We start from the raw sequence: 10,349 nt of genomic DNA on the forward strand, positions 1-10,349 counted from the left end.
CCGTACCACTTAGGTGCAGAACGTGCTCTGGTTGACCTACGAGGTTCAGTAGTAACTTGATCTGAAGTTTCATGATCATCATCATTAGCTTCCTCTCTAGTTGGTGTAGGCATCACTGGAACTGATTTCTGTGATAAGCTACTTTCTAATTCGAGAGAAGGTACAATTACCTCATCAAGTTCTACCTTCCTCCCACTCACTTCTTTTGAGAGAAACTCCTTCTCTAGAAAGGATCCATTCTTAGCAACGAAGATCTTGCCTTCAGATCTGTGATAGAAGGTGTACCCAACAGTCTCTTTTTAAAAGGATCGAGAAGAGGTGTCTAGAGGGGGGGGGGGTGAATAGACTCTAATCAAGAAAAGTTACAGTTTTTAATTTCTCTTAAGTTGATGTGGAGTTTTATCACAAGTTTAAACATTCACAATACATATCTAGCAAACATGCAAGGATACAAGAGTATATGAGCAGCGGAAAGTAAAGCATGCAAGTTGCAAGAATGTAAAGAGAAGGGATTGGAGTTTGCAAACGCAATTTGGAGACACAGAGATTTTTTATTCGTGGTTCCGATAGGTGGTGCTATCGTACATCCACGTTGATGGAGACTTCAACCCACGAAGGGTAACGGTTGCGCGAGTCCACGGAGGGCTCCACCCACGAAGGGTCCACGAAGAAGCAACCTTGTTTATCCCACCATGGCTGTCGCCCACGAAGGACTTGCCTCACTAGGGTAGATCTTCACGAAGTAGGCGATCTCCTTGCCCTTACAAACTCCTTGGTTCAACTCCACAATCTTGACGGAGGCTCCCAAGTGACACCTAGCCAATCTAGGAGACACCACTCTCCAAGAAGTAACAAATGGTGTGTTGATGATGAACTCCTTGCTCTTGTGCTTCAAATGATAGTCTCCCCAACACTCAACTCTCTCTCATAGGATTGGATTTGGTGGAAAGAAGATTTGAGTGGAAAGCAACTTGGGGAAGGCTAGAGATCAAGATTTATGTGGTTGGAATGGAATATCTTGACCTCAACACAAGTGTAGGTGGTTCTCTCTCAGAAAATATGTATTGGAAGTGTAGGCATGTTCTGATGGCTCTCTCCACGAATGAAGAGTGGGTGGAGGGGTATATATAGCCTCCACACAAAATCTAACCGTTACACACAAATCACCAAACTCGGTGGGACCGATTCAGAGAACTCGGTCAGACCGACTTGGTTCATAATGTGACCGTTAGGTGTTTCGGTGGGACCGACTGGATCAACTCGGTGGGACCGATATGCTAGGGTTAGGGTAAATCCAAAACTCGGTTTGACCGATTACTCAGACTCGGTGAGACCGATTTGGGTAATAAGCGAAACAGAGTGTTGGCCAAGCAAACTCGGTGGGGCCGGTTGCAAATTTCGGTGGGACCGAAATTATTGCAACAGACAACAGAGAGTTTGCAAGCCCATCTCGGTGAGACCGAGATCCCATCGGTGAGACCGAACTGATTAGGGTTTCTGGCAGTGGCTATGTCAAGATAACTCGGTGGCGCCGGATAGAAAGAATCGATGGGTCCGAGTTTGACTTTTAGGTTTGGGACATATAGGGATATGAGAAAGTGGTTGAGGGCTTTGGAGCATATCACTAAGCACTTTGAGCAAGCAAGCCATTAAGCAACACCTCATCCCCTCTTAATAGTATTGGCATTCCTATGGACTCAATGTGATCTTGGACCACTAAAATAGAAATGTAGAGTCCTGAGCTTTGAGCTTGAGCCAATCCTTTGTCCTCAACATCTTGAAGGGGTTCCACATCCTCTAGTCCATGCCACTCCATTGTTGAACTCATCTGAAACATACTAGATAGAAGCATTAGTCCAACAAGAGATATGTTGACATTAATTACCAAAATCACCCAGGGAGCACTTGTGCTTTCAATCTCCCCCTTTTTGGTAATTGATGACATCATACATCAAAGCTTTAGATAAAGATATAGAGAACAACAAGTAAAGCTTTGGAAAGACATGTAACATGCATAGGCTCCCCCTATATGTATGCACTCATGTAAATATGGAAAATAGGAGCATGTGAATGCATAAGCATGCCAGAGTAGTCCATGTGTTACATGTATCTTGGCTATATGCATCAGAGCAACTGATTTGAATATAGGAAATGTAACTTCATGCTCATGAGTCCTTCTTGCAAACAGTATGTACAACAGCAAGAGATCCTCATACACATGATTGTGATGCATATACTTACCTTGTGGTCTTGAGTTGGCTTAGAAGAGAATGAACCTGAGTAAACAAGGTTAGATGACACAAATACATCTACTAGCCGGAGCAAACAAAAGAACCACAAAAGTACCAAGACTGGGATGACATGTATAAAGTGAGTACTGAGTACTCTGTTGATATAGACATGTCCCCAAAAGTAAAGATGTGCAATAAAATCAGAGATTTCCTTCCCTTAGATGTCTTGCTCCCCTTGAATCTTGCATGGGATATTGGGAGAAGATAGGGAACAGAAAATCAGAGCAAAAGAAAAGAAACAGAGCTAATGCAAGCAATCAAATATGAACATGTCTTTCCCCTCTTAAAGACATGTAACTTCTCTCCTCTTGAACACCAAGCATCTGGGGTTTCTTACACTCTCCCCCTGAGTATTCTCTCCCCCTATAGGAATGATTTAGCTTAAGCTTTGATGTAATCTCTCTCTCCCCCTTTGACATCAATTTCCAAGAAGGGCTCTGGATTTTTATTTCAAAAAGGGTTTGGTCCTTGAGGCTCAAAGCAAAGCAGCAAGTCGAATATGATGCTGGTAGAGGACAAGAGTCATTGAGTGGAGCTGGAGCAAAAAAGTATGCAGGAACAAGTGGCAAGCTGTCTTTCCTGTAGTGAAATCGGTAGCACCGAGTTGTGTGCTTCGGTGGCACCGAGAGAATTCGGTTGAACCGAAAGAAACAAACCGGTGTGACCGAGTCCATCACAGAGAAAACACTTGTCACCTCAGCTCACTAGGCACTTAAGATCTCACAAGGATTTGCAAGGAATTTGATGCAGAAAATGCAGAACAGGAAGAAATAAAAAGATCTAGATGAAGTTTTTTTTGAAAGGGGAAACAAATATGCATGAGACAAATGCAAGAACACGGAGAAACACAAGAGAACTTCATCTAGAATTGGGCGGTGACAAAGTCACCTATGTTAGAGTATACTGACATAGGAGTCAAGTGAGGGCACTTGATCATAGGTCATACTCATCGTTTAAGCTCAAAATGGGGTTACCATTTTTTGTTTAAGCAACTTGATGTATTCTCATCTTGTTGAGTTGATTTGCCCCATGATTTGGAGTAAAGCTTCTCTAAGATGGATTAACGTACCTTGGGTGATGGTGTTGATCTTGATCATGTAGTTGAACTTGTGTGGGTTGCTCAAGGTTGATGTAGCTCATCGAGAGTTGGGAGCACCACTTGGAATTTGAGTTCATCTACCTACATGGGTTAGTTTTGCAAGGAAGAGCACTTGTGTATCCAAAATGACAATCATAAAATTTAATGTAGAATTTGTCAAAGGATATGTTTGAAGAGTTTTGTGTTTCCTTGTCTTCAACCACCATTGTGTAGAGACTTGATGATGTAGAGATCGCTCAAGATGTGAGTGAGTTGCAATCCCATGGATTTAGATTCATCCAGGCACCTACAAGGTTTAGATAGCATGCAAGGGTGCAAAAATATCCAAGACATATAGATGGCACCATGAAAGAAGTATCAAGGATTAGTCAAAGGCTCATGCCTTGCATGTATCCAAATGGATTTCATACTCCAAGTTTGAAGCATCAATGATGTGCAATTCACCTCTCAAACGGCAAAAGACTTTCTCATCAAGCGGTTTGGTAAATATATCCGCTAATTGCTTATCGGTGCGAACATGCTTAAGATCAATGTCCCCTTTGGCAACATGATCTCGAATGAAATGATTACGAACTTCAATATGCTTAGTTCGAGAATGTTGCACGGGATTGTGAGCAATTTTAATAGCGCTTTCATTGTCACAAAGCAATGGAACATGTTTCACATATATCCCATAATCTTTAAGAGTTTGGGTCATCCAAAGTAATTGGGCACAACATGATCCAGCGGCAATGTATTCCGCTTCGGCAGTGGATAAGGATACTGAGTTTTGTTTCTTGGAGGACCAAGACACAAGAAATCTACCAAGAAATTGACAAGTACCCGAAGTAGACTTTCTATCAACCTTGTCTCCGGCATAGTCTGAATTGGAGTAACCAACAAGATCGAAATAAGACCTCTTAGGATACCAAATGCCAAAATTTGGTGTGTATATTAAGTATCTCACTATCCTTTTCACAGCCTTAAGATGACACTCTTTAGGGGCCGCTTGATATCGTGCACACATGCACACACTTAGCATAATGTCAGGACGGGAGGCACATAGATATAACAATGAACCAATCATAGAGCGGTAAACCTTTTGATCAACCGGTTCACCATCTTTAGTCAAGTCAAGGTGTCCACTAGTAGGCATGGGTGTAGACATACCTTTGCATTCTTGCATATTGAACTTTTTGAATAAGTCCTTGGTGTACTTTGTTTGAGAAACAAAGGTACCTTCCTTAGTTTGCTTAATTTGCAAACCGAGAAAGAATTTGAGTTCACTCATCATAGACATCTCAAACTTCTCCGACATTAGCTTTCCAAACTTCTCACTAAAATGAGGGTTAGTTGAACAAAATATAATATCATCAACATAAATTTGGCACACAAATAGTTCTCCATTAACCCTTTTAGTAAAAAGAGTAGAATCAATTTTTCCAATTTCAAAGCCTTTTTCAATAAGGAACTTGGTCAAGCATTTATACCACGCTCTAGGAGCTTGTTTAAGACCATAAAGGGCTTTGTGAAGTTTGTAAACATGATTAGGTTTCTTAGGATTGACAAAGCCGGGAGGTTGCTTAACATAAACTTCCTCCTCAATTTCACCATTTAGAAAAGCACTTTTAATGTCCATTTGGTACAAGGTGATATCATGGTGATTAGCATAATCAAGTAAGATGCGAATGGACTCAAGTCTAGCAACAAGAGCATATGTCTCACCATAGTCCATACCTTCGACTTGAGTGTAGCCTTGGGCGACTAGGCGTGCTTTGTTGCGGACGACTTGACCATCTTCATCTTGCTTCTTTCAAAACACCCATTTGGTACCAATGATGTTGTGGTTGTTGTCGGGATTCTCGACCAATGTCCACACTTGGTTTCTCTCAAAGTTGTGTAGCTCTTCATGCATAACGTTTATCCAATCCGGATCTTCCAATGCTTCTTCAACCTTCATAGGTTCAATGCTAGAGATGAATGAGTAATGTTCACAAAAATTAGCCAAACGAGTTTTAGAGCGAGTGATTCTCCCGGTTTGGATATCATTGTAGATTTGCTCGACGGGATGATCTTTAGCGATTCTTGCTCGAACTCGTGGGAGCTTTGGCTTGGCTCGGGGTGGAACATCTTCTTCATCTTGTTCTTCTTCTTGGTCTTTTCATTGTTGACATTGTCATTCTCTTGTCGTGGTGGAGAAGGAGATTGTTGATGTTCATCTTGGTGTGCTTCCTCGTTTTCTTCGTCTTGGTGTGTCCCACTTGTGGATGCTTCCGTATCAATTCTTGGTTCACCTTGTCGTGAGGTAGAAGCTTCCACTTGGACGGACGAGGTACTCTCCTTCACCTCCGTTGGACGAATCTTGCCAATAGACAAGTCTTGAATTGCTTCCGAAGGGTCTTTGTCTCCTACATCAATTGGCAATTGCTCTACTTGCGAGCCGTTAGATTCATCAAACTTCACATCTATCGTCTCTTCGACCTTTTGGGTGAAATTGTTGTAGACACGATAAGTGTGAGAGTTTGAGCCATAACCAAGTAGGAAACCTTCATGAGATTTAGGAGCAAATTTAGTACGACGATGCTTATCAATAATGTAGCACTTTGAGCCAAATACTCAAAAGTATCCAACTTGGGGTTTGTTGCCGGTGAGGAGCTCGTATGCCGTCTTGCCGAGTAGCTTGTGAAGATACAAGCGATTTGTTGCATGACAAGCTGTCTCAACCGCTTCCGCCCAAAAGTGTTTTGGAGTCTTGTACTCATCAAGCATCGTTCTTGCCATCTCAATAAGAGTCCGGTTCTTTCTCTCAACAACTCCATTTTGTTGAGGTGTGTACGTAGCCGAGAACTCGTGTGAAATCCCCTCTTCATCAAGAAAGGTATCCACATTTGCGTTCTTGAACTCCGTTCCGTTGTCGCTCCGAACCTTTTTGATCTTCACGTCAAATTGATTTTGGGCCTTCCTAGCGAAGTTTTTGAAGATCTTTTGGACCTGCGATTTGTCATCAAGAAAGAACACCCACGTAAATCTTGAAAAATCATCAACTATGACTAGACCAAATGAGTTACCACCGAGACTCTTGTAGGCATTTGGACCAAAGAGATCCATGTGAAGTAGCTCGAGTGGTCTTCTCGTGGTCATGATGTTCTTCGCGCGGTGACTTCCTCCAACCTGTTTCCCTTCCTGACAAGCACTACAAAGTCTATCCTTGTCAAATATGACATCTTTTACTCCAAGGATATGATCACCTTTAATAAGCTTATCAAGATTTCGCATGCCCACATGACCTAGCCTTCTATGCCACAACCAGCCTTTAGAAGACTTAGCAATTAAGCAAGTTCTAGGTTGAGCCTTTTTAGTGAAACCAACAATGTAAAGATCACCTCTACGTATACCGGTAAAGACCATTTTACGATTGTCTCTACGAAACACTTGGCAATCTACCTCAGTAAATAGGACATTGAAACCGAAATCAACAAGTCTAGATACTGAAAGTAAATTGTACCCAAGAGATTCAACGAGCATGACATTTTGTATGGAGCTATCATGTGAGATGGCCACCTTACCTAGGCCAACCACCTTACCCTTTGAGTTATCACCAAAAGTGACATACTTTCGAGGGCCGTCGTTTTCAGCAAGCTCACGGAACATATCTTTATCTCCGGTCATATGATCAGTACATCCACTATCAAGGACCCATTCCTTTCCTCCGGCCATGTAGCCGCGAAGATTTGCCATAAGACCAAAGTGTCTCATCGCATCATCAAGATCATAGTCACTATCATCATCCTCATCATAGTATCCATGTGCAACATCATCTTGTGATTGATCAACTCCTAGAGAGGGTAATTCATTAGATAAATGATAATTTCTATGGTTATCTTTATGAATTCTAATGGCTTCGAAAATGATATTGCTAATGATTCCAACATCTCCTATGGCACGCATGAGATTGGTAAGCTCAAATAAACAATCACCAAAGCTAGGATCACTATAATTCATCTTACTCAAGGCAATAGACTTATGGAGAATTTCGTCTAAATTTTTGAAGGAATAATTTGGAAATCGTTCCTCAAGAAATCTCCATATAGTATAGGCACAATCAAGAGTAGGCAAACTAGCAATCAAATTTTTGGGTAATCCTCTTATGATAAGATTGATAGTTCTAAGATTGCGAATCATGTCAAGATCCTCTTCGGGTGTGGGATGCAAAGGATCAATATGAGGTGCACAAGGGCTAGTAATGTACTTGTTCAAGTGATATTCATTGAAAATCTCAAGCATTTCATTTTTCCACTCATAGAAAAACTCTCCATCGAGAATAGGCACTCTACGTCTAAGACTCCCCAAAGTAGACACATCCATCTTCCTCCAAAGGTGTTTAAACCAAGGCAATGGAGACCAAGGCTCTGATACCAATTGAAAGGATCGAGAAGAGGTGTGTAGAGGGGGGGGGGTGAATAGACTCTAATCAATAAAAGTTACAGTTTTTAATTTCTCTTAAGTTGATGTGGAGTTTTAGCACAAGTTTAAACATTCACAATACATATCTAGCAAACATGCAAGGATACAAGAGTATATGAGCAGCGGAAAGTAAAGCATGCAAGTTGCAAGAATGTAAAGAGAAGGGATTGGAGTTTGCAAACGCAATTTGGAGACACGAAGATTTTTTATTCGTGGTTCCGATAGGTGGTGCTATCGTACATCCACGTTGATGGAGACTTCAACCCACGAAGGGTAACGGTTGCGCGAGTCCACGGAGGGCTCCACCCACTAAGGGTCCACGAAGAAGCAACCTTGTCTATCCCACCATGGCCGTCACCCATGAAGGACTTGCCTCACTAGGGTAGATCTGCACGAAGTAGGCGATCTCCTTGCCCTTACAAACTCCTTGGTTCAACTCCACAATCTTGACGGAGGCTCCCAAGTGACACCTAGCCAATCTAGGAGACACCACTCTCCAAGAAGTAACAAATGGTGTGTTGATGATGAACTCCTTGCTCTTGTGCTTCAAATGATAGTCTCCCCAACACTCAACTCTCTCTCATAGGATTGGATTTGGTGGAAAGAAGATTTGAGTGGAAAGCAACTTGGGGAAGGCTAGAGATCAAGATTTATGTGGTTGGAATGGAATATCTTGACCTCAACACAAGTGTAGGTGGTTCTCTCTCAGAAAATATGTATTGGAAGTGTAGGCATGTTCTGATGGCTCTCTCCACGAATGAAGAGTGGGTGGAGGGGTATATATAGCCTCCACACAAAATCTAACCATTACACACAAATCACCAAACTCGGTGGGACCGATTCAGAGAACTCGGTCAGACCGACTTGGTTCATAATGTGACCGTTAGGTGTTTCGGTGGGACCGACTGGATCAACTCGGTGGGACCGATATGCTAGGGTTAGGGTAAATCCAAAACTCGGTTTGACCGATTACTCAGACTCGGTGAGACCGATTTGGGTAATAAGCGAAACAGAGTGTTGGCCAAGCAAACTCGGTGGGGCCGGTTGCAAATTTCGGTGGGACCGAAATTATTGCAACAGACAACAGAGAGTTTGCAAGCCCATCTCGGTGAGACCGAGATCCCATCGGTGAGACCGAACTGATTAGGGTTTCTGGCAGTGGCTATGTCAAGATAACTCGGTGGCGCCGGATAGAAAGAATCGATGGGTCCGAGTTTGACTTTTAGGTTTGGGACATATAGGGATATGAGAAAGTGGTTGAGGGCTTTGGAGCATATCACTAAGCACTTTGAGCAAGCAAGCCATTAAGCAACACCTCATCCCCTCTTAATAGTATTGGCATTCCTATGGACTCAATGTGATCTTGGACCACTAAAATAGAAATGTAGAGTCCTGAGCTTTGAGCTTGAGCCAATCCTTTGTCCTCAACATCTTGAAGGGGTTCCACATCCTCTAGTCCATGCCACTCCATTGTTGAACTCATCTGAAACATACTAGATAGAAGCATTAGTCCAACAAGAGATATGTTGACATTAATTACCAAAATCACCCAGGGAGCACTTGTGCTTTCACTTTTGGGTATCCTATGAAGACACATTTCTCCGATTTGGGTTCGAGCTTATCAGGTTGAAGCTTTTTCACATAAGCATCGCAACCCCAAACTTTAAGAAACAACAACTTGGGTTTCTTGCCAAACCACAGGTCATATGGTGTCGTCTCAACGGATTTAGATGGTGCCCTATTTAACGTGAATGCAGCCGTCTCTAAAGCATAACCCCAAAACGATAGCAGTAAATTAGTAAGAGACATCATAGATCGCACCATATCTAATAAACTACGGTTACGACATTTGGACACACCATTACGCTGCGGTGTTCCAGGTGGCGTGAGTTGTGAAACTATTCCACATTGTTTCAAATGAAGACCAAACTCATGACTCAAATATTCACCTCCACGATCAGATCGTAGAAACTATATTTTCTTGTTATGATGATTTTCCACTTCAGTCTGAAATTCTTTGAACTTTTCAAATGTTTCAGACTTATGTTTCATCAAGTAGATATACCCATATCTGCTCAAATCATCTGTGAAGGTCAGAAAACAACGACACCCGCCGCGAGCCTCAACACTCATCGGACCGCATACATCAGTATGTATTATTTCCAATAAGTCAGTTGCTTGCTCCATTGTTCCGGAGAACAGAGTCTTAGTCATCTTGCCCATGAGGCATGGTTCGCAAGCATCAAGTGATTCATAATCAAGTGATTCCAAAAGCCCATCAGCATGGAGTTTCTTCATGCGCTTTACACCAATATGACCTAAACGGCAGTACCACGAATAAGTTGCACATCATTATTAACCTTGCATCTTTTGGCTTCAATATTATGAATATGTGTATCACTACAATCGAGATTCAACAAAAATAGACCACTCATCAAGGGTGCATGACCATAAAAGATATTACTCATATAAATAGAACAACCATTATTCTCGGATTTAAACGAATAACCGTCTCG

Source organism: Aegilops tauschii, chromosome 2 (genome assembly GCF_002575655.3).
Source record: "Aegilops tauschii subsp. strangulata cultivar AL8/78 chromosome 2, Aet v6.0, whole genome shotgun sequence".
NCBI lineage: Eukaryota > Viridiplantae > Streptophyta > Magnoliopsida > Poales > Poaceae > Aegilops > Aegilops tauschii.